Source organism: Prionailurus bengalensis, chromosome E1, assembly GCF_016509475.1.
Source record: "Prionailurus bengalensis isolate Pbe53 chromosome E1, Fcat_Pben_1.1_paternal_pri, whole genome shotgun sequence".
Taxonomy (NCBI): Eukaryota; Metazoa; Chordata; class Mammalia; order Carnivora; family Felidae; genus Prionailurus; species Prionailurus bengalensis.
In genome coordinates, this window is record NC_057347.1 from 52,331,742 (window position 1) to 52,357,493 (window position 25,752).

The 25,752-nt window shown below is 45.3% G+C and overlaps 1 long non-coding RNA gene across 1 annotated transcript; it reads right to left on the bottom strand.

Moving 5' to 3' along the window:
* On the bottom strand, positions 1–25,534 carry LOC122485834. The gene is made up of 4 exons (XR_006297963.1): positions 25,095–25,534; positions 5,931–6,335; positions 1,123–1,232; positions 1–142 (listed from the first exon to the last, which is right to left on the bottom strand). It is a non-coding gene; the product is annotated as an uncharacterized LOC122485834 (long non-coding RNA).
* Positions 25,535–25,752: the final 218 nt, after the last annotated feature.

Here is a 25,752-nt window from a genome sequence, read left to right on the forward strand (position 1 = left end):
AGGAGCAGCATGTCCCGGCCGGCCGGCTGGGGACAGGTCACATGCCTGGTCATCATGGGTTGGTCGAGGCAGAAGCCCGGGGCTGGGCTGACACTGTAGAGATGTTGAGCCACTGTTTGTGAAGGCTGACCCTAAAAGCTGCCTTTAAAAAAAAGCAAAAAAAAAACAAAAAACAAAAAACAAAGACAAAACTAAATAAACAATCACAGACGATCATATATCACTGGCGAAGATATTTAGATTTGAAAAAGCCCCAGAAAACAGAATGTGCTGCAATCTGTCCCTCACAGATAAACTCCGTTCTGGGTCCTGTAATTGTGGCTCTCATGACCTCTGATGGTAAATGGCACAAAGGTCAAAACTTGAGAACCATTATAGTTTTGCTGTTTGGGCTTTGTTTTTTTTATTTGTTTTAATGCTGATTCTCGGTCCAAGGAAATACCCACAAGAACAGAAATAACCCCAAATCCTGAAACCAGGCTCGATCCCTAAAATCATCATTCTTGTGATTTTCTTAATTTGTTTTTTCATTCTGTTGGTTTTGTTTTGTGAGTGAACGGCCACGCTAGGTGAGTAGCTAACAGGAAGACGGAGCCAGGTAGAGAGGATTTCGGTGCTGTCCTCATGTGTCATGGAGGTAGTCTGACCGTTGGGGGCTGTGTGTCACACAGATCGCAAATATGAGTGATTGCTAAGTTCTGAGTAGGACATACCAGGTACCCAGGGCCTGACAAGCACCGTGGGGCTGCCGAGTCACCAGGAGGCCTGCTTTGAGCAACTTTAGCCCCAGCACTCATCACAGGGCCCAGCGAGAGGGGAATCGTGGCTTTGAGCTCATGCCTGGCTGTGTAACAGGTTAAAAGCACGTGAAAGCTCTGTGTGAACTGCAAAGAGCTATCTGCACATAAGCTGTCTTTATTATTAGTTTCAAAATTCACATCCCCTATCCCGTGAGGTACCCTCCCAGTCCCAGAGTGGTTCCACGGAAGCCAGTAATGACCTCCGAATGGAAATGCCAGAGGGAGTTTCTTCTGATGGGTGTGAGCCTTGTTCACCCTTTCTCAAAGAAGTTCTCTTGGCAGGGTCTTGGGGGCCGGGGAGATGATATTTAGGGAAACGTACCTCTGAAAGACAGCGTTAGGCCTTATTCCACTCGATGTATGTCCTGGGTGGTGTTTGTTGAATGACTGAGCAATGGAGCAAAGGATAATTCTTTCCCAGGAAAGTTGCATCTACAATGGAAAGTTGGAAGAGTTACAGTGGTAAGAGCTTCAGGGGACCTGGCAGACATAGAAAGGCTTAGAAAAATACCCAGGCTCCAGGATGCCCCATCACAAGTCTCATTTCTTCTCAGTGAGATCTGGGGTCTGGAGAAAATGTTCTCAGTGGCGAACAGGACAGCCGTGAGAAATGGCCAATTCCAAAATGTCCTCTCCCCCTCCTTTCCCAGCTGTCCTCAAGAACGTGCAAAAATAAAGAAGTACTCCCACCACAAAGCGATTCCTTTTCATCCTAAGTAATCGATAGCAACCCTGGTGGGGCTTCTCTTATGCCATCTGATAATTCAGGATCAAGATGTGTGATCCCTCTAACGTTTGCTCAGGGAGATGACAGAGCTGGAAATAAAAAGTACACGGTCGGGGCGCCTGGGTGGCGCAGTCGGTTAAGCGTCCGACTTCAGCCAGGTCACGATCTTGCGGTCTGTGAGTTCGAGCCCCGCGTCGGGCTCTGGGCTGATGGCTCAGAGCCTGGAGCCTGTTTCTGATTCTGTGTTTCCCTCTCTCTCTGCCCTTCCCCCGTTCATGCTCTGTCTCTCTCTGTCCCCAAAATAAATAAACGTTAAAAAACAAAAACAAAAACTTAAAAAAAAAAAAAAGTACACGGTCACCTATGTTACCAGGTGTCCCTTGATTGTGGGCAAGTTTGGGGACCCGTAGTTATCCCCCACAAAGGATCTGATGTTGGCTCTGGGCACTTTCTCCCGTGCCTTCATCCTGTGTTCTGGGGAAACCCATTTTTAAAAATTTATTTCATTTTTTATTTGTATGTGAGCGAGAGAGAGCGAGAGTCTGCAAGTAGGGGAGGGGACAGAGGGAGAGAGAGAGAGAGAGAGAGAGAGAAAATCTTAAGCAGGATCCACACTCAGCACAGAGCCTCATGTGGGGCTGGACCCCTCCACCCTGGCATCATCACTTGAGCCATAATCAAGAGTCAGATGCCAGCTAGACTGAGCCACCCAGGCGAGCCAGCGGAAACCCATTATAATGCTAGCTGGGACCCTCCTACTCTGTCCCCCAGGGAGAAATTCCACAAAGGGGGAAAGCAAGCAGAATAAAACAAAAGTTACACTTGCAGGCCTGAAGTGCCCCTCCCAGCTGCTCAGCACGCCCACCCCCTCCCCCGCCCCAAACTAATTGTAGCAGATGGACTGTAAGTTTCCTTGCACATTCAAAGGGTCACAGAGATGAGGTCTAGAAATCCAGCCCGTGTTTGACTGACATCTTCTGGGACTTGGTCCCACCCCCACCCCTAGTCCAGGACCTGATGCGAGATTGCACAGACTCGCTCCCCTCTCCCTTTGATATGGAGCCTGTGCCTACACTGGCGCTAACGAAAACAGTCAGCCCGACTTGCCTCCTGCCCCTGCTGCTGTTAATCTGCAACGTGCCGCTGCCACGGTGTTGCTGCAGTTCAGAGTTGGTGTCGTGGGGGGCAACATGGTAGGGGTTCTTTCTTCTTCGGGTTTGATACATCCTTCCTTCCGCGGCTCCTTGCAATCAACCACCAGGAAAAGGAGGGAAGCGGGCAGGAGGGACAGCGGGAGACTTCCAGAAATCTCTTTCCTCCCTTGCCTTCCCAAGTTGCCCTGTACTGACCCTGGAGATTTGCACCTGCCCCCAGTGAAGGAGTTGGTTACTTGCCCGGAGCCCTCCCAGGCACCACCCCCTGCTCACTTCCCCCTCTTCCTGCTTGCAGCCTCTACACCCCCAGCCTCCCGTGGCTTCGCAGCCACATTCCTCGTCTCAGGAAGAGCAAGATGAGCTGACTTTTAGTGAGCTTTCAACGCGCTTCAGTCTACATCCCTAGTTGCCTCTAAACGCACAGACTCAACCAGTGGCTTTCCTTGGTATCATTTGTGAATCTAGAAGCGTGAAGGTGGGTTCACAGATAGCACGTGGCATACACTTCTTTCTGTTAATAAATAATACTCGGGGAGAAATTGCTTTTTAATTTAGATTTTAGAACTGGTGTAAAAAAAATTTTTTTTTAACGTGCAGGCTCTCTACCTTCCTCTGGAGTCAAATTGTGTAAACCCCAAACTTAGAGCTCCTGCAGTTTCTTAGTACAAGGAGAGGGGAGACACCAACCCCCGCCCTCCCACTCACCCACTCACCACCTCTGCCAGCATTAAATTATGCGAGCGTTTCCTCTTTGCCAACCTTGCAGACTGAAAGCAAGGGTTGTGTGTTTGTATGTTTGTTCCTTTTTGCTGCTTTTATTGGAGGAATCGTTAGGGCTGAAAGGCAGGTGTGCACCTGTGTTAGTTGGGCTCTTTTATGAGAGTACTTACGGGTGCTCAGGCTTTTTCATGGAATCAGCCCCCTCATTGCCAATTAATTTCACTCTGTTTCAGGGTCACAGATCATACCCCTAATCCTGGCGGTTGTCTCACCGATGGGGCAAAAACGTATGGAGGGCCAGCATAACCGTTGCTTCTGTTGGGGAAAAACGACTCCAAGGGCATGTCCCACAAAAAGCAGACCACGGTTAGAGGCAGGCATAATTGCAGTCACTAAATTAGCAGGGATCTCTCAGCCAGGGGCTAATCTAAGCCAGACTTCATGTAACGTCAGGCCACGAGTACATCACAATTGCAATTAAAAAGAAAAGAGAAAAATCACCCTTGCTTCCCAAATGTTTATTTTGAACATAGCAGGTACTTAGTAATAATGTGAGATACTAAGGCATCTGGAAGAACCAAGAAAAGTAATTTGGGTTAACAGTCTTTGAAGGGCTAAAGGATTTTAAATGCATCTCCAGGACCAAGCCCGTTGCGTGCTTCCTTTCTTTCTCCGACATCAGCCACATATCTTTTGCTACCTCTCGGTTCTTTTTTTTTTTTTTAAGTTTATTTATTTATTTTGAGAGAAACCAAGACTGCACGAGCTGGGGAGGGGGGACAGGAGAGAGAGGGAGAGAGAGAGAGAGAGAGAAAGAATCCCAAGCAGGCTCCGTGCTGCCAGTGCAGAGCCTGACACAGGGCTTGAACTCATGAAACTGTGAGATCATGACCTGAGCCAAAACCAAGAGTCGGACGCTTAACCAGCTGAGCCACCCAGGCCCCCCACTACCTCTTGGTTCTACCCAAGATCTTGCACCCTGCATTGTCTCACCTCGTGTACTGCTTCATCTGGACCTCCTGTCACCTTCCATTACTTGGTTAACCTACCCCTCCAAATCCCCTTGACAGGCCATAGGCCTTGGACCCTCCAAGTTGGATCTCTTCTTCTCTTTTTAGGTTCTTCTAATGTCCATCAGGCCCCGTGCTTCTAGACTATGCCCTAACACAGAATCTTTAATGCTCACTTCCACATAAAGGCAGGAATCAAGTCTAGAAATCCAAAACAAATGTACTTTCTCAGTGGGAGGGTCAGGAGTGAATTTTTTCTCCTGTGGTCAACATGTACTAATTTTGCATTTAGTTCAATTTCAAAATCCAATATACCAAACTTTGCTTCTCTTGACTTTTTAAACTCTTTTCACAATCCCACAGCCCCGGATTCACTAGTGCAATTGGTCTTTGAATGTGACCCTTGGGTTTTTTAAATCAAAGTGGATATCAGAGACTCGTGTTTCTACAGGTCAAATCATATTGCAATGTTGCCAAGAGTTCATGTCTATGGGTGAATGGGAAGCCTATTTTTCACAGTTTTCTTTTTTTTTTTAGGGACTACTGCCTTGATAAAAATTTAGGCCTTTTCTTGGCTGGGGCCTAGTAACCCTTCCGGCCATATTACAATGAAATTTTAAAAACTTGGCCAAGCGTTGGGCTCTCCTGGGATTTCACCTTTTTAAATTTTGGAATAAGTAGGCTATCAGCAAGGCCATGGACAACTTTTGATCATACACAGAAACTCATTGTAATAGGATTTTTTTTCTGTGTTAATTTAATGATTTAATAAAGACATTTGGCACATAAATAAGACTCTCGTAGACCAAGCATTTTTAACAATGAGAGGATTAAGATCAGCCTATCGGGGATATTAGTAAAAGTGTCTTTTCTAGCTTTAGTAAAACTCTTCCATCTGTTTAGAGGTAAATTCATTATTCTTAACTAAAAACCCTCCTGAAATAGATGTGGTGAAAAATGCTCTGCCCCTGTTATGAGACTTTCCAAACAAGCCTAAAATTGCTTAAAAACAAAAGGCAAGAGGAAAAAGAAAGGACCATGTCTCCAGATAATGAGGTCCTGCCTTTGTGTTTTATCTGCAGAACAGCACAGTTTGAAAAGTCTGGATCCCATTTCATTTGAACTGAACATAAATGTAGTGCCTGGAATTCTCCCAAATGAATAAATTCTTTGCCGATAATTTTTAAGTGAAGAAAGATCAACAGGATAGGGGCATGAGGGAGGATTATAGGCTGCAGGGTGTGTGTGTGTGTGTGTGTGTGTGTGTGTGTGTGTGCATTGAGCAAGACAATTGGGATAATTCTGGACATGATTATTTCTTTTTTCTTTCCTTCTTTCTTTCCTTCTTTCTTTCTATTATTTATTATTACTTTTTTGATGTGCTATGCTGCATTCTGTCTTTCTTTGTTGGAAAACTCCAGTAGATTTATTTCCCCTAAAAGACCCCTGCTGACTATTTGCTCCTGTTAATTCCTTCTCAGTTTTCCTCTCCCATCCTGAGGAAAGCAACTCGACAAACCTCCCTTCCTTAAAGCAGCTTCTGATCTTTTTTCTCTGTTTCAGGAGGCTGGTTTCTCTCCCCTGGATGGTGGCCAAAATGACGCCAATTTATGGTGGGTAAGAATACGCCATGGACCATTTCTCTCTTTAATTTTCCTGCATTTGGTGAGGTCTTGCTGAGCACAGACTGCAGCTTCTGTACTGATGAAGGGCCAAAAAGCTGTAGGACCATCGCATTCACTCTCAGGACCAAGGTCACCAAAGGAAGAACTGAATGATTTGTTTATATAAATCTCTCTACCGATCCTTGACAAGTCTTGCAATGAACACAATTCTCTTTGGGGCTTAATGTTCTCATGAAGCTTCTTTGTTTGAAAAATGAAGGAAAAAGAAACAGCCGTTGAGTCTCCAACTTCTTTGACCACTGGAAGAAAGGTAGAGAAAAAGGAAAAAAAATTAACAAAGAGAGGACACACGTCCCTCCTCCTTCCTTCCCCTCTCCCCATCCACAGGCAAAATCTAATAAAGATGATTAAATTACATGTCTTTCCTCCCATTGAAATCCACTGCACACTATTCAAATATTAGAACTCAGGAAATAAGGCAGGACAAGGTCCCTCATGAAACCTTAGAAGGCAGCACAGGGGTCTGAGCTGGAGGTCTGCCTGGCTGGGCGGCTCTAATTAAGAAATCACCCCGCTGAGCAGAACTTAATCTAAATAAAATATAAAAAGGAATTCAGTGAAAACCATTACCTCCTCCCCACACACCTCACGTCCAGAGCCTGCAGACTCTCTCTGCCAGTACTGGAGAGTTCTCTGTTGTTCTGTGTGCCCCCAGCACCATCAAATACAAAGACCCGCCCCCCTCCTCTTGAAGAGGAAGCTGGTTCTTGTGCCTGCCTTTTGCTGTTTGGCCAGACTTTCGCAGGGCCACAGCAGGTTTAGTCCATGTTGTTTTGGTTTGGAGGGGAATAGGAGATGGGGTTTGATCAAGGATTGACTCCAGAGCTGGATATCTGGCCAACTTCCCCAGTGTTACTACAGTGAACTGCCAACCCACAGCCTCTCCATAGGTGACTGAGTTCTTCTAGCCTATCCATCAGCTGCTTTCGATGGAGTGGCCACTTGAGAGCAGAGACCAAGTCTGTTTAACTTGATTTTGGTCAATATCCTTGTGTTAGTGAGTCCTTTAAACTATATTGAGTCAGCCTCAGACCTCTGCCCCATTCAGGTCCGGGCTCTCCCTCCAATGGCGAGTAGCTTTATTTAGCCTTATTTCCATCTACACCCCATAGAAACCTATTTTGTATTCTCACTGTTGATCCCTAAAAGCGTATTATTGTGTCTTACACATCTGTGGCTTTGCACAGGCTGCCATGTCTGCCCGCAAGAGTGATTCTTAAACAGTTAAAAAAAAAAACAACCTGTTGTGAGAACCGGACCCTCTCCCTAGCGGGGAAGAAACACACATATGCATATAAACACAGGTTTGGCAAACAATTTCAGGGGTACCTTAAACCCTCTAGGGATCCCGTAGTCACCAATTTAAGGGTATTGAAAGAGATTGTCCTTTCTCTCTTTTCTCTACCGACAGACACTCAAAGACTCTCTCTTCTGACCAAACTTGAGTCAGACTGTTCTGAATCCTCTTTCTGACCCGGCCCCAACCTTGGGCTCTGTCCTTGGATCGTTCAGTCTAGTTTCAGCAGGAATCCTGCTGGATCAGTTTTGCAAAAATCCCCCACCCTGGATATCTGATCAAATTCCTCATCCTGCACCCTGGATATCTTATCACCCTGGCCAGTCTTCAGCAAAAATCTTGTTGGGTTGGTTTAGCCAGAATCCCCCCAGTCTTGATATTTCCTCCTAGTACTTTTCCACCAAGGGACCCCACCCTGCTCCTTGGCTATGCATCTCTGCCAGCCCTTGTTGTATTCAGGGTTGAGTCCCCTCTATCTCCCTTTCTACAAAATCCACATTGCAGCAGTCTCTTTTGGGTAAAGTCTTCCTGAACCATCTTTAACAAGCGCCATGAATAATTTTCTCTCTAACACCTCCCATTTCAGGAAAACCCTTACTTATTCTCAAGGAGACCTCCACGAAGCCTTTCATCACCAACCCAGAAGCAGTTATGAACAGAATTCATGCCTGTGTGCTCCTGACGACCCTGGTATGTGTGTCTAGAATATCACATATCATAAGGCGGTTAATCATTTGTTTGTATGTCCATCCTTCTCCGGACCAGGGGTAGGCAAACGTCCTCTTAAAGAGCCAGACTGTAAATATTTTAGACTTTATACGTCATATGTTCTCAACTCTGCAAAAGCAGCCATAGACAATATGTAAATAAATGGGCATGATTGTGTCCAAATAAAGCTTTACGGGTACTGCAATTTGAGTTTCATACAATTTTCATGTGCCACAAAATATTATTCTTCTGTTGTTTGTTCTTTCAAACATTAAGAAACGTATAAACCATTTTTATCTCATGAGCTATACATAAACAGATGAGGGCAGGGGCAGATTTGATCCACAGGATGTAGTTTGTTGAACCCTTGTCTGGACTGAGGAGAGACCCTCAAAAGTAAATCTTACTCACTTCTGAGTCCCATGATCTAGTCTTGATTACCTCATTTCTGAGTCCTGTGATCTAGATCTTGATTACCTCAAAGGTAATTCATCTTTTTTTTAAGGTTTTTTTAAGTTATTTATTTATTTTGAGATTGGGGAGAAGGAGAAGAGAGAGGGAGAGAGAGAATCCCAAGCTCTGCAGTGATAGTGCAGAGGCTGACATGTGGCTGCATCTCATAAACTGTGAGATCATGACCTGAGCCAAAACCAAGAGTCAGACACTTAACTGACTGAGCCACCCAGGTGCCTCAAAGGTAATTCATCTTTGAGTTTCACTGTCTAGCATTAAGCGATACATAAATAAGTGAATAAATAAACAACTAAATGACCAAGGGACTACGAAACATTCCTTGAGACAGATGTTGAATAGAACAACTATAAATATGGCTTTCGGGACCCTGTGGAGGCACCCTGTTTCTCCATGATTAGGGACATAACACCTTAAGTGGTTAGCTATCAAGGCTCCAGTCACAAATTCTGCAAGTCAAGGATCATTCCACAAATCACTGGGTAGATGCCAAAACCTGGAGAAGCCCAGTGTAGTCAGAAAACACCTCCTTTTGTAGAGAGAAGATTTCTTCCACCACTCCCTGCTTTGACAGAATCATGGCTTCTTTGAGCCTCACTTTAATAATCTCTTAACCTTTATGTGTAATAGGCCGCTTCTTACATAGCTCCCAGTGGTCATCCCTGCTGGTCTAAAGACCCTCATGTAATCCTCTCTTTCTGAGTGTGGGCTAGACCTGATGACCCACTTCTAAACAATGGAATACACAAAAGTGATGGGCTGTCATTGCTAAAATTAGTTTATATAAGATGGTAACTTTGGTTTGTCAGCAGAATCTCTATTGCCTTCTCAGCTTGCAGACTTTGATGGGAAACTGCCATGGTGGAGAGGGCCACGTGGCAAGGAACTAAGGGTGGCCTTCAGCCCGCAGCTGGTGAGAAATTGAGAAATTGAGCTTAAGAAACCATCAAGGAACTGAACCCTTCCAACAACCCCATTGGTGAACTAAGAAATGAAAATTCCTATAGTTGAGTCTTCAGAAAGAACCGCAGACCCTAAACCAACACTTTTTACTCTTATAAGAAAACTTGAGGCAAAGGATCCAGCTAAGCCATGCCCATATTCCTGACTTACACAAACTGTGCAGTGACAAATGTGGATTATCTCAAGCCACTAAATTTTGGGGTAATTTGTTACACAGTGATAGATGACTAATACATTTATCTATCTAAATGGATATATATTTATTTATTCTCCCCACCAAAGTGTGAAGTTCCTCCAGGGCAGGACTTAAGTTACATCATACTCATCTTGCCCAATAAAACAAGTTTACAAACGTTTGCCAAATTGACCTATAGTTTGGGTTTCATTGAATTCAGTCGATTTAAACAACAACAGTAATATTGAAATATGTATCAGTGATAGGACAGAGTAGGCAGCTGGTTAGGGCAGAAAGTTTTTGAAGATCATGAGGGAAAAAAATATTTGAATTTGTACCTCAGTGTTACCCATTTACAGCTTAGACTTTCAAAGGGTTTAGTTCATTTTCGAAAAAAGTCTTCAAAGTGGGTACCTCCTAACTATGTGAGAGAGATCATGGCCCTCATTGACCCGACCATCACAACCTGTCCACTGGACAGTCTACTTATTTAGGTAATTATTCCCCATTCCCTTGTTCTGCATTGTACATGAGCCGTGAGAAATACTATAAAGAGAGAGGAAAAGATGGAAATAGCGGGAACTGAGGAAACCTTGGAAAAGTGGAAAGGAGGAAAGAGGAATGAGCAGTGGGAAGAGAAGTGGCCAGAACACCCAACCAGAGGCAGAGAACCAAGTCAAAAGAAAACATCCGATTTTCCTGGCTCTGATCCTAAATATTTTGACTCGGAGCTTAGCACTTATCAAAAGGGAAAAAAGGAAAAGCGGAAGTTGTCTTTCAAGACGTGTTGAAAGTGTTGGGACCCAACACTCTTGAAATTCCATGACCTAATTCTGTGCAAGGTTGCAGAAGGGAGATGGCCTCCCTTGTCTGAGTGTCATGGCGCTGGGGCCTCTGCTTTCTCAAAAGAGATGCCACTATCAGAGATTAGGAGTAGAATGCAGGGGATGTGGGGTGCTAGGCTGGATGCCATGCTTGAAAATGTATTTTATTTTATTTTAATTTTAATTTTATGTTTATTTATTTATTTTGAGAGAGAGAGAGAGAGAGAGAGAGAGAGAGCATGGGAGGGGAGGGGCAGAGAGAGGGAGGGAGAGAGAATCCCAACCAGGTTTGATCTCATGACTTGAGATCGTGACCTGAGCTAAAACGAAATCGGATGCTTAAGCAACTGAGCCACTAAGGCGCCCCAAAAACGTATTTTTAAATCACTGTGGATTCTCATTCTCTCTCTTACTGGTTGCTTATCTTTGCAGTTAAGTCGGCTTTTCATGACTTTTGTAGACATTATATAATATATTATTCCCCCTGCCCCCATCACCAACTGTTAGGCAGTCTCCTCCCAGAACGGGATGGGAGTTGAGTCAGCTTGAGCTGGAAAACTTTCATGCTGACATGTGAGGGAGCCAATTCTCAGCCACGGAACAAACCTAAGTTTTCTGCAGTTATCAAAGGACCAAATAGATCTCAAAAAGAAACCTAAAAATGTATGTTCAAAGGTCAAAACAATTTGAGCTACTTTAAGCCCATGTTCTCCTCTGTAGTGTGGGGACAATGTGTCTAACGGGGTTATTCTGAAAGTCAAATATGTGGAAAAACCTCAGTCTGCTGCAAGGTTACTGAACTCTTGGCATTTCGGGTGGGATTCTTCTTTGTTGTGGGGGCCTTTCCTCTGCATCACAGAATGTCTAGCAGCATCCTAGCTTCTACCAGAGAGGTGCCAGTGGCACCCCACCACTTGCCACCACTCCTCCCTCACGACAGTCAAAAATGTCCCCAGACATTTCCAGATGGAAATGCAGGGAGCACGCCAATCACTCCTGATTGAGAACTGTTCTGCTAGCGTTTGGCATATTGTGATTGTTCCATAAATATTAGATGGCATTTTTACTATCATTAAAATCGTCACCAACATCAGCATCAACTGGCCACGATAACAGCTCCTCTGGCTCACTGCATTCTTGAAATAGTGGCTGTCTGTCTTCTCCCTTCAAAAGAAGGGGCCGAGAAGAGGCAAAGCTCTGACGTTGGTAACAATCCAGAAGTAAAACCTACCATCTCCTATGAAGTCTCTCTTCCTGGAAGGAAAAAGGGCCGCCATTTTCCCAGGCGCCAACCAGGTACCTTCCTTAGCCTCACAGTTTGCCAGACGCTACAGATTCTTCCGCTGGCGTCAATATTCCAGCTGTGGGCATGACCGGTACAATTGGTGCTTAAAGCAGATCTTGGAGGTTTTCCAAAAGAACCATAAGGAAGGAAGGAAAGAGATGTTCGCGAAGAGCTGCCCAACAGAAGTGACTCCCTTTGCTGTTTTTGTGGTTTTGTGCTTATTTGGGTTCACAGGTGTGTTTTTTTGCCCAAATTGTTCTTGCAAATTCTAACAGTTTGCTTTAGGTGTTTTGATATCACGCTGTTTTGAAGGTACAAATGTTTTTCATGGCATGTCTTGTGTTAAGTGTACAAACTGAGAGGTGAATGTTGGTGACGGGATGGAGGGCAGTATTCCTCAAAGTTTTAACCAAATAGATGCTAATAGCACAGGGAAGTGCAAAAAGATTTCTGGGAGTCTGGTTGCGGCCGGCTGAAAATACATTTTTTTTTTCCACCTTCTATTTTTATGTTTAGAATCCAGGCACACTTTACTCTCGATGCTATTTTTGTTTTCATTTGTTTCAAGGTAAATTTTGTAAACTGACTCTCAGCATTGGGCCCTTTTTATCTGGTGACTTTTACTACTTCCCCTTTTATTTTTTTATTTTTAAAAAATGTTTATTTATTTATTTTGAGAGACCGCATGCAAGAGACAGAGCACACAGGGGAGGAGCAGAGAGAGAGGGAGACAGAGAGAGAGAGAGAGAGAGAGAGAGAGAGAATCCCAAGCAGGCTCCGTGCTGTCAGCACAGAACCTGACCCAGGGCTAGATCTCATGACCTGAACCAAAATCAAGAGTAGGACGCTTAACCGACTGAGCCACCCAGGCACCCCTTTACTGCCCTTTTCAAGCACGCATGATGCACTATGAAGGAAAGATCATGGCCTTGGGATCGGAGGAGCCTACCGCAAAATTTGTTTCAATAATAATAATTAAAAACTCCTCAGCCTCACAAGGATCTGAGTAGATCCTACATGGATTCCTTCCTCATTATTCTTCCCCTTCCTTACCACACAGCTTTGCTCTTCCTGCCTCATTAAGTGAATCTTTTTGCCCCCATGCCCACCACCCACCACCATTCTGATTTCCTCACTTCCCTCTACATTCTGTCCAGACGTCTTCCCTTCCTGGAGCCCTGTCTCTCTGTGCCCTGCGAGTTCTTCAAATACCGTCTTGGATCCACGCCACCTGCGAGGATTTCTCGGATGAATTAGACTCATGCCGGCCACCCTTCTTGCATGCTCAACACGCCTCGTCAGCTCATGTTGACGACCTCAACACAGAGAAATCCTTTTTGAAAATATTCATTTCAGTGTCAACCTTTCTTCCCTCTGATTTTAAGTTGTTATAATATTTTAAAATCTAAGAATGACTAGGAAAGAGCGGTGTCTGTCTGAATCTAACGAATGTCCTTGCGTGTCCCAAATAATATACTTCCTAGTACGTGTTAGATTCCATATTTATGTTTTACAATAAAAATATAAACCAGAGCTGCTTACAGCCTCCCCTAAGACCCCAGTTATAAGCAACGTGAGGACAGGAAGCTTATTCATTTTCCACTACGGTTGAACTTAGAAGTTTAGACATTTAAGACCTTCCAAAAATGTATGTTGCACGAAACTAAGAATGAATGCGTGATTGTATTTTTCTAGTTCATTTCTATGAGGTTTAGCTGATCTTCATATTTTGGCAAGAGCACGTTTTTATGATGTCTCGTCGGTGCTGTGCTAGTACAGCCTGTGTGTCGTCTGCAGTTGTCGGCTCATCCAAGGCCCGGTCACTGAGTCTCCCTTATTCACCCTTGACCTCATCCACGTTCTTCAGGGAACCAAGCATCGGACTTGGCCCATAGTGGGCAATTTGGAAATGCGATGGAATGAATGTCTTTGCTGCATAATACAAAGAACACAGGCCAAGGAATTTGGGGAAAAGGTGATCAGTAATAGTATATAAGAGCCAGCTCTTATATACTATGTACCAAAATACACACAAGGTTAGATGAAATGTTCATAGAGGGGGTGAAAATCATCTGATGAAGAGTGGTGGGCAAGTCTGGGGGTTAGGGAAGGACCTAGACCAGCCGAACAAATATTGCCGCCTCATTTTACTTTCCAGGGTGCTGGGTCGATGTCTTCTGGAGGAAGATGGGAGCACAATGTTTTTTTCTAGGTATCTGTGCTTCACCAACTCCTGTCTCCAGGCAGAGAGAAGGTCTGCCTGTTAGGAGGAGAGTGTGCTTGCCGGGTGGTCAAGCACTGAATGAAAAATCATAACTTGTGTTAATAATGGGGTGGCCACAGGCCAAGGCTGCTGGGCTTTTTCACTTGTAGTTGCCATCAAAATGAAGACAAGCCAGGAGTCACCGAAATTGGAAGTGATACCATCGACTGAAGGCAAAGTGGGCTGGCTGATAGAAGTAATAGTGGGAACTGGGATCAGAGTGGGGACCTGGGTAGGACTCGATAGAACGTGGTCGTATGGTGTTGCCTAGACTTAGTCAAATACCAGGGGCTTTGAGCACTTTCCCACAGCTCACTTCCAACTGGGAAGTTAGAAAGTAACACGGGGAGAGCTTGTATGCTGGGCGCTGCTTTACAGGAGCAACAGGTCGCATGGAGCATTATTTCATGGACCCTTTGGGCTCACTCTTCACAGCCCCAAGTGATCGTCCTATGAGGCAGCTGGAGACCATGTTTAATGGTCTCCATCTTTTGACCAGTTAAATGCATGAACTCCCCACTTGACAAAACCCATCCAGGTATGACAAGAAGACAATAGTTTTTGGGAGAGGCATTGGTTACACACTTTGATCGAAGAGTTGTAAGACCACATTACCGGCATCTAAATAAAACTCAGTTACAAATACATGATAAACGACTGGAAAATCTTCAAGTGGATCTCTCAATCCAGGCATGACCAATTTTTCCAGGAAGAGTGAAGCTGCAATTAGACGGAAAAAAACTCAAGAGAAAAATCCTCCCGTTAGTGAGACTTAGCGTAATGGGAGATACAGCACAGGAGGTGTTCTAGGCTGACCTTGTCCGGGGCCAAGGTCAAGATACTCAACCTGGCATCCATAAAGCGGGTCTAATGGCATCTACCACATGGTGTTGTTGTGAAGGTCAAATGACATAATGTACGCAGAATGATTCATCAAGGGCCTGGTACACAGTCAGCATATAACAAATGCTTGATCCACGGGTAAAGCCAATAGCCAACCCCACTCCCAACTTCAGACCCACATTTGGACTCAATTTCCACCATCGGCTCTGATAGAAAACCACTAACCAAGATGGCCAGACCTGCAGAAAGCCAATGGAACTTTCCTGCAAAGCCAAGCTACTGTTCATGGAAGATAATGAACTATGTCTTCACCACACGAGTCTACGCGATGCGGGGAACGCTCCCCATAGGACTCTTAACCAACTGTGATTTACCTGCTGCGTATTTCCACCACCGAAATTTCTCCCTTCACTTATAATAACTGTCCTCTCGGTAGCTGGGGGCCAGCGGGCTAAGAAACAGGAGGCGGTTGGTGTCAGCCTCCTGAGCTGCCAACTGGAGATATTTTTCTCAGGTTTCTGGGTGGGTTTTTAAGCCAACAACCTTGAAAAGGAAGCAGAGCCAGCATGCCACAGGCATCTGGGACACAAGGCCTACACAGTATTTTTGAAAAGTCAGTATCGCTCACTGACGATAAAGGGGCATTCACTGTGGGCAAAGCCACTCCACATGAGTGGGTGGAGTTGGGGCCACCAGGCAGGCCTCGGACTGAGTTAGCAGCCAATTTTCTTTTTCCACCATCTCTAGAGTTGAGTAGGTGCCAATACAGCTAAAAGCTTTTGGAGACACCCATAGACACAGATAGCGAGCCCCCCGTTCCCCCCCAACTCCCGTCTTTTCCATGGAACTTAGCAGCAGCTACCAGGGGCGTCATCACAGAGCATTAATTTTTTCCTTTGCCTGGTTTCCCACATTCTGTGACCACCTCAGAGTGTGCCAGGGAAAATACTGAGAGCCTAGGTAAATGAAGGGGAACCCAGCATTCACCAGTCTGGCCTTAAAATAGCCGGCGGAACGCCCCCATCCCAGAGAGTACACAGGCGGCAACTGTTACCTAGTGTGCTCAGAGCACCCGCCCACCCCACCCCAACAGCTCACCCCAATTCCCGTGAAAGCCTATCTCAGAGAGAGGATGAAGGAGTAGCCAGATGACTTGGCCGTCTCTTTCCCTTTGGGCCCCGTGACTTGGGCGAATACTAATGAGCACACAGTGACCTGATGCAAACCAGCGCACCCACTGGGCAGGGTGGAGACCTTGGTGGAACGGACGTCTGGGCTGGTGGAGGCTTGGGCAGAGCAAGTGGGGAGAGCCAAGAGGAAGAGTGCTCCTGGAGGAGAGTGGAGGCCTCGGGAGCCACAGGACACACCCCAGGGTTGGGCACACGGGCAGAAAGAAAAACGTCTCCATGCCGGACAGCCTGGGACACAGCCGTACAACTTGCTGTGTGTGGCAAGGTTGCCCATTCTGGAAGGTGCTCCTGCAGCGGAGAGGGGCCCGCCACGGAGAGAAGAAAGCAAGGAAGGAGGGGAGAAGATACTGCGTGCGGTGAGAATAGGGAAGTACGTAGAGCCTACACGGCAGGAGCCTCGGTTCGTCAACGTTCTCTAGGCACTCTCCGTGCAGTTGCCAGATTTAGCAGCATGTCTGGTTAAATTTGAGTTTCAGATACACAACAAATAATGCTTAGTATAAATACGTTCCAGGTAATATTTGAGGCATAATTATACTAAAAGAATATGTGGTGCTTATTTGGAATTCAGGTGTAACTGAGTGTTCCGTATTTTACTGGCCACCCTAGCACCCCCTCAACTAGAACAAAGACGGTCAAGGGCAGAGATTGTTTCTTCCATAGCCTCTTTGTAAAACCTAATGCGGTCCATTCTACATGCTACTTTGCTATGTAATGTCGTGCAGAAGGCACTCCCTGCAATCTGACTGTCCTAACTTCCCCTATTATTAGCCATGTGATCTTGGGCAAGTAACTTGCTCACGATTTCCTCAATTTTCTCATCTGCCAAATGGGTAAAATGGTAGGTGCCTGCCTTAGAGGATTGTGATAAAACCCTTGCACAACATTTTACTGTGTGTGCTAAGCTCATAGAAAGTCCTCACTAAGTGTTAGCTATTATTAGTGGGTAATGAGGGCATGTGATAGAAAAAAAAAAATCTCATGGGTGTCAGAGACCCACCTGAGCTGACCATTGGGCTTCTTCAACCAGCTTTGTGAGTTTGAGAAAGACTCTACCTTTCTGGGTTCCTTTTCCTTAGGGTTCCAAGATTCCTTCAGATTCTAAAATCCCACAATTTAAATAGATTGAATGGATGGGAGCCAAATGGAATAACAACCATGTCAATAGAAATGTATAAGGTGGTTAGAAAGTAGAAGTGTGATAGGGGATGTTTCATTGGTCACAGAGAAGAGTCTGTCCCCAAGTGCAACACTGGCCTGCTCAGGGCTCTGATTGTAGGAAGGCTGGGTTTCAGAGACTGAGGCAAAAGACAACCTGTGTGAGAGAAGAGTATTCCTGCCTCAGCTAGGACTTAGACCAAAAGGATCCTAGCATAAGGCCAAGTGGGGGAGCCTTCCCAGTAGGCAGCCAATCCAGCTGCAGTAAATAAATTCATGTCAGCCCAGTGCCAACACATCACAGAAACCATGGTCCCCACTACCCACAATAGTGGGGCCTCTTTTGGGGCCCAGAGTTAGTTTTCAGTGATTTGCAACATTTTGACATAATTTCAAATCTCACTAGTGACCTTTATAGCTATGTCTCACCACCTCTGGGAAATTATCACTTAGTCACAAAGCAAATATTTGTCCCTCTCATGTAATTCTGAGGAGAGGATGGTTACCGAGAGACCAGTGATAGGCAGACATCCTCACAGAGGTGGTTTCCTTCCACAGGGCTCTTTCCTGTTCCAGGGGATAGAGAAGAAGAGGGTCCATTGGTGGCACTACTGACAACATGGATTCACAGAACAGTGGGTTCAAGAGTTCTTGGAGAACGATACAATAAAGAGAACAAATAGCCCCCTGCCCCAGAATATTCACAGTGCACCTGAGAGGCAAAATCTTTGTTTGATGTAGCAATGACTTCAAAGAGTCTGAACATCATACACAGGTGCCAAAAAATATAAGGCAGATGGAGTGCATCTGGGTTAAATTGACAAAGAAGGAGCCAAATGGGCCCAACCAAGATGTGAGCTTTCAATGGGTATGTGGATAGCTGGGGAAAAGGTGAGAGTCTTGAAAGAATAAAGAATGTTCTAGGCACAGATGAAAAGTTTTCAGAGCATGCCAGGAAATGGGCATGAATGGGAGCCTAGTTAAGGAGTCAGACTGGAGACAGGTGAAGTCTTCAGGATGGGGGTGGGCCGGGCTCTAGCCTCATTAAATTAGCTCACAGGCCATATTGCTCCCAGATAATTGGATTATCTATTGTTTTTCCTACTGTGCTGTGATTTAAGGAGATCTGTGGAAGCATTGAATGGACCACCAGTTTCAAAACATTTCCTCCATCAACTTGAAATTTCATCCACCAAATCATGTTGATTAGATATCACTGGGGGCATCTAAATTCATCCACTGTCTGTGGAAGGCAGTATGGCAATAGCTCGAGAAACTACCAATCACAATCTCTTCAAGCAGCAATTCAACTTTTGGAAATTTATCCTGAAGATACACTTGAATGTGTACCGGATTTTTATTTCAGCATCGTGTACAAAACCAAAACGTTTGAAGCAGCCTAAAGGCCCATCACAAGGGGACTAGTTAAATCATGTATGGTGTCAATACATTCACAGAATCAGTGAAAATTAACAACAGATGTAGAAGTTCCCAACTAATAATGGAGCCATCTCTAAAATAAATTGTTTTAAAAAAGTCAAGGCACAGTAAAGGTTGTGAAGTAGGCTGTCATAAGAATGCCATAAGCCTTAAGAAGGAAAGGGGCTTCCAGGAGGCAGAACATAACTCTCCCCATTGAGTATGGGATGCATTTGGTGACTTTCACCAAATGATTTCCAAGAATACAGTATGGAGGCAGAGGAAGCAACTTTACAGTGGAGAAACCTGGCAAACACGACCTTGCTCAGGAGATCAAGGGTCACATCCCCTGTGATCAGTCATGTGGATGCCATGTATGCATGATACAATGATGAAAACGCATGTCACCACTTAGGTCATCCTCCCCCAAACCCATACCCCCTGGGTTAACATGAGAAAAACACCAGTCTGACTCAAATTGAGGAGCATTCAATGACCCCCCCCCCAAAAAAAAAAAACTGTCAAGATCATCAAAACAAGGGAAGTCTAAGAAATCATCACAGACTAGAAGGGGCTCAGATGAGATGACAACTGAATTTAAGGTAGTGTCCCAGATGAGATCCTGGAGCAGAGAAGGGACTTTGGAATGAAACTAGTAAAATCTGGTAAACTCTGAAATGTAGTTAATTGTAATGTCCTTACCTGTAACAAATGTACATAATAACATAAGGGGCTCCTGGGTGGCTCAGTCGGTTAAATGTCCGACTTCCGCTCAGGTCACGATCTTGTGGTTTGTGGTTCGAGCCCCCTGATTCGGATTCTGTGTCTCCCTCTCTATCTGCCCTTACCTCATTCGAGCTCTGTCTCTCTCTCCCTCTCTCTCTGAAAAATTGAAAAAAAAAATATGTTAAGGAGAGGGGGACTGGGTGATGGCACACATAGGAACTCAGTAATATCTCTGCAACTTGTCTTTAAACTTAAAACTTTTCTAAAATGAAACATTTATTACAAATTTTTAAAAAGGTAGAGATAACATATTTTGCTCACATATGCACAAAACGTCTGTGGACAAAAATAGGCCGTAAACTAGCAATTTCAGTTGCCTGCAGAGAAGGAGCTGAGTTACTGGAGGAGAAGATTTCACTATATGCACATGTGTCCTTTGACTCAGAGGTCATGCGAATTTGCTACCTCTTTTAAGATAATGACATTTATGTTTTATAAAAACAAAACAGAATTTTTAATCCATGTTAAGTTGTTTCTAAAAGATGCCTTCATTTTGAAATTCATTTTTTAAAAAATGCATTAAATCAGTAGGCCCCAAGCGATTTATTAATTTGAACTATTCCCCATAGTAATACGTGGCGTGGCCCAAAAGTTCAAAGCTCCAAGGAGAATGGTCCTGGGGACATGGGAGTTTTGAGGGAAAAGGGAACGCTGGGTAACGTTCTGAATATGTGGTATTGCCTAAGAAAATCCTGAGTGCCCAACTGACTCCTTCTCACAAAGACTAAATTTGCTGCATTAAAATCTATGAGATGAGCTCTCCCTCCACTTCCCAATAGACTGTGTCCCACATCTTCACAGTTCTGGAATGAGCCTTTCTCTGCCTTTTGGCCCTTAAGCAAGAAAAACGTACTAGACACTTGGATGTCTAAGGGGCACTCTGGACCCTTTGAGAGCTGACTCTGAAGTCATTCTTTTGCCCTACCCATCGCCCTCCTGTTTCAGCCACCACTTGGCTGAAAAGGCAACGGGAGCGAAGTGAATTCAAATTTGACTTCATGAGAGAAACCGAGCTGTTCAGGTCATGCCTGAAGCCTGAGAGAAAGGACACAGGATTAGCAGGTCACTGAGCCAGCCGGAGGCAAGGCACCAGAAGGACACCCACCAAGAGAGGCAGGGAAATGGTTAATAACTCACGGTGACACATTAAGCCAGCTACTCAGGGGCTGGAGCTTGGCTGATTGTGAAGTCAAAACAGAGCTGTCGGAAACTGGGAAGGCACTGTCACTTTTACTGTATTTTCCACACGTATTTTTATTTTATTTTATTTTTTTTAATTTGGAAATGTTCGTGGGGAGCTGGAACACTCAGGCTGAAGAACTCCTGGGGTCTGAGAAGGAAGAAACTGTGTCTCTGCTTGGATCTTAATCCAGTTCAGACCAGCAGTTCCAGGGGCATCAGCCACTAGTGGCAGTTAGGTGGCCTCCCGCTGCCAGCCCCCATCGTCTGCCCCCCCCAAACACACCCTGTCCTGTGAAAACACGCTCACCTCCTCTCCTTTTCACTGCCCTCTGGTGCCAGCATGCAACCTCCTGCCAAATTACACGAACAGCGTGCTCCATCCACCACCACACCAGCCTCCTTGTACTAAACCCAGCAGTTGCTTAACGGGGAGCAGATGGAGAGGCGGGAAACACCCCCCAAGTGGGCACTAGGGAAACCTGGGGCTGAGAGGCGGAGTGGAATTAAAATGCTCTGCGCTTACCCCAATTGATATGTTGGCAAGGACCCTGCTTTCACAACGCCTCACATGTGAACGACCAGCCCGTGGAAATTCACTAAAAGGAAATAGTAGGGCTCAGGATGTTTAACGTGATTATGTGCTCCGTTTGGGGGAGAGTGTAGGAAATTGGCACGCACAGTGACAGAGGCACTGTGGGGTTTACCTGCTCTTTGGATCTTATAACCCTTGAGATTCTTGTTCTGACCTTCTAGGCAAAGGTATTTACCAAGTACTTGCTTTATAAATTGCAGGGAGAATTCTCATCACAAGTGAACATTTAAATAACATTTTCTCCATGAGAGGACATGTCTGCATCATAGACCAGTCTTGCAGATTAATTTCACTCCTGACAACTGGACTTTGACCTTATATACGAATATGTTCACCACCCCCCGCTGCCCTACAGGTGCGCACACACACAGTTCATTCTGTAGGGACATCCCCACTTAGCATCTCTGCTCCGAGTGTGAGTTAAATACCATCCATTCCGGGGCACCTGGGTGGCTCAGTTGGTTGAGTGTCTGACTTTGGCTCTGGTCGTGATCTCATAGTTCGTGAGTTTGAGTCCCGCATTGGGCTCTCTGCTGTCAGTGCAGAGCCTACTTCGAGTCCTCTGTCCCCCTCTCTTTCTGCCCCTTTCCTGCTCACATTCTCTCTCTCTCTCTCTCTCTCTCAAAAATAAACATTTTAAATAAATAAATATCATTCATTCTAAAAAAGAGAGAGAGAGAAAGAGAATGGTTTTACTGAGCGAATTTTAGACGAGAGAAAAATGGATAGTCTGCAGTGTATGCATGAGCAGGAGTAAGCACGCACACAGCCCTCCCTGCTTCTCTTCCCTCTCGGCAAGAATTTCATTTGCTTCTGAGGTCCCCCAAAGGGCACTGGATCTGATAACCCCCAAACAGCTGCTGTTCAATTGGCTCAGCCAGGGAAAAGTTTCCCTGTAATTTGGCCAGAGCAGTTGTGCTCTGCTCACCGGTTCCTTCGTGATGGCTTGGGGCTAATGTCGTGGGTCATCCATCGCAGACCTTATCCACCCGGTGGAAGTTCCCTGACCTATCTCATGGAATAATGCAGAAATACAAGTCCCCCATTGTTCTCTGACTTGGGTATTGAGGGGAGGGGGAACATGCGAGCGCACAAAACCTCCCTCCAAAAGATTAGTGCAATTATTAGCCAACAGTAATGGCTATAAGCCAATCTGCTCTCAACTCCTCCCAAGCACCAAGTCACCTCAGAGCCTCTTAAAGCCCCAAACACAAGACTGTGTGTTCTCCTGCGTTTTGCTGTGTTGTTCTCGAAGGCTGCGGGGCCATTGCTTAATGCTGCCCTTACCCACAAGACTAATAAGCAGAGAAAGAAACAGTGAATAATGCACATGTCTGAGCCCCGGGTCCCCATGCCCCCATAAGTCTGTGAAAGGCAGATGTCCGGGGCCAGACATCACTGGCAACCGCTTCATCCAACGTTGTGCCGGCAAAAAGCTTATAGAACACAGCAGTAGATTGTGACTTGTGGTTAATGTTAATGGTAGAACTCTCCAGAATGATGTACTCTCTCCCCCTTTCACCTCATATGAATAACAATCTCTGACCCCCGTACTACTACATCCTGCTGGCCATTCTGGAATAATGAGTATATATTGGGAAAGGAAATTAAAGTCTATTCCAGGGCTCTGTGTACACTGCAAACATATTTTAAGTGGTGGTCTCAGAGAACACGAACTCTTGTGTTAGCCTACACTGACACATATATGATATATGTCAATAAAGTCCATAATACATCTTGTGGATTAAATGCAGATAATAGTGAGAGATACACAAAGAAGAAAATTTGAAGGACAGAAAGGTTGGTGATCCATTTACATAATACCAAAGCAATCAAGTGATTGCATTTAAGTTACGGATAACTAAGAAAAGAATAGGTCGGCTGAGTTCAAAGACAGCTGGCCCAGTAACTCTGTGAATATTCTACTCAAGAGAATACCTATATGTATAAACACATGTAGAGGTGAACATCGCCTGCACAGGTGAACTACTCAATCATTCCTTTCTTCTTCAAAAGGTTACTGAACCCCTACTATGTTCCCAGCACAGGTGAAGGCCATTTACTAGCTTTCTCTTAGAGCAGCCATATTAAAAGCCCCATTACTTCCAGAGAAATCAGTGCCATTTGGAAAACACAGAAACAAACAAAAAAAAAAGGCTCAACGCTGAGCAAATAAAAAGGAAATCTTCTATGAGACAACAAATCAGGAAAGCTTTCAACCATCTATTGTTCATTATCGAGCAGATCAACATACGTTAAACTTTGTGCATGTCTAGGAAATGCGTAGATGAGGTATTCCATAGAACCCCGTTCCTACGAATTAATACTACGTGTTCGCAGTAGGATGCTCTCCGAAAAAGCTCTGTTGAAAAATCTGGAGCCTCAGCCTAAATGACCAAGCCACAATGACTCAATGTTCTCCCATAAGATTACTTCACAGTCCTGTACGCACACCTAAATAGAACCAGCACTATACCACTGTGTTGTATACAGCTCCCACAGCGCATGTTTTTATATGCACACGCACACACACAGTCTTTCTCATCTAGGAAGTTTCGGGTTTTAGTTAAACTCCAGAAGGGCTCCCCTTTGTAATAACTGGAGGATGACTCCTGATGAATCATTTTCAAAGCTGACTCCCAAAACGGAGGTTAAAAATAAATAATAATCTGTAATAATAAAGAAATCATAATAAAATAAAATAGAAAGCAAAATAAAAATTACTACTACTACTACTAATAATAAATGGGCCATTTGGGAAATGCCTAAAATCCCAAGGCTAAACATATTGTATCAACTTACGAGTGTCTAATCCTATAGACTGCATATACTGAACCACTGTTTGGCATTACTCACTAATGGAAAGATCGAAATGAATACATAGATGCTACGACAGTTTGCCCTTTAGGACGTGCAGATCTAAGCCCCTGCTGTAATCACACTGTGTATATTTGGTACGGGCATTTTTGAGGCTCAGTAAAAGCAGGTCTTTGAAGGATGCATGTCACATCCTCGGATGTGTTCCTCCGCGCACACGCGCGCGCGCGTGCGTACACACACACACACACACACACACACACACCAGCCTTCCATTCCCCTCTGCAAAATTGAGATAATTTCATTCAGGTCTGTTATGAGGTTATATTCCCAGCAATGGTGCTTGTGATCCAGGAAAAGAAGGACAAATAGCAATGTGAAGAAGAGCTAGGCTCTGATGACGCACAGAGCCCCCAAACCCTGGGGTCCCCGCTTTCATCCTTACTCTTCCACTCAGGGGCCGAGCCTATAGGAGCCCAGCTCACCAGCACCTGTGTGCGGATGAACTTTCTAGGCCAGGGCACCGGGCACCAATTCACGAGAGAAACCAGATCCACAGCCGGCGCCCACCATTCACTCATCTAAGCTCCTTGTCTTTGAAACCGGACAGTTCTCTTGTGCGCTTTTGGCGAGTCTTGCAACTGGAAAGCACGGGGCAAGTTATAGAGAAAGTGAAGGCAGAAGGCAGAGGCCTGGCCAGGAGCAAGAGGCTCATGGTGAGAAAGCTTGCCTGTCAGGAGAAGACTCATGCGTGCTCCCCTTCACCCACCACTGCTGACTATCCTCCCAAATCACATGAGCCCACCCAGCTCATTCCTGCCCGAGGATACGATCCCCGCACAGCCGGACGTGCCTCTCATGCAGCAGGTGGCCAGAAAGGACTCCGCTGAGAGATTGTCCCACTAGTGCCTAAACCGTGGCAAAGGGCAGAAAAAATAAGAGTCCCAACTGAATCAACGTCAAAGGGGGGCGGCGGTAGTCAGATTCAACTCAACGACGGCTTTTTAACCCTGGAGGCTACTCACCTGGGTCTGGCATGAGGACTGACAAAGGAACTCAGGTCAAAATCCAAAATCCAAAGGAGCAAATCCAAGGGTCTCTACTCTGCCATCTTTTCCTGTGTCCCTTAGCCGTCAGGTGTGGGTTAGCTGACCAGGGACACGGCCCTGATGGATTCGGCAAGGTTCCAGAAAGGGAGAAGGGGGTCTAGCCTCATCCCACCACCGTCTGTCCGTCCTGGCCCAGCTTTTGGAGCCGAAAGCACCAGCGATGGTGTGCAGAAGCCTCGCTCCCGACATTGAATGAGCCCACGGAATACGTCAATCTGATCTTTTATAGTGCTTTGTTTATTACCAGTGTGCCCTTATTTCATAAGGGAACCGAGAAAGAGAGAGAGAGAGAGAGAGAGAGAGCAGGCATGTTGAAGATGACTATTAGTAGCAATCCAAAGACAGCTTTTCTTAAGCTTCATTCATACCAGCAAATGTGACCAAACAACCTAGCAATTGTTCTCTCCAATGTCACCTCTCTGTATGGGCCGCTGTGCCGATAAAACCCGGCTCTCTAGTTTTTGCTCCCCGGTGCCCCTCCTAAAAAAAAAATTGCCGTGTTATCCTCCAGATATCTCCAGAGAAATCGAACCAACAAGGAAACCTTTTCTTCTTCTCCCAACCACCCCCCCAA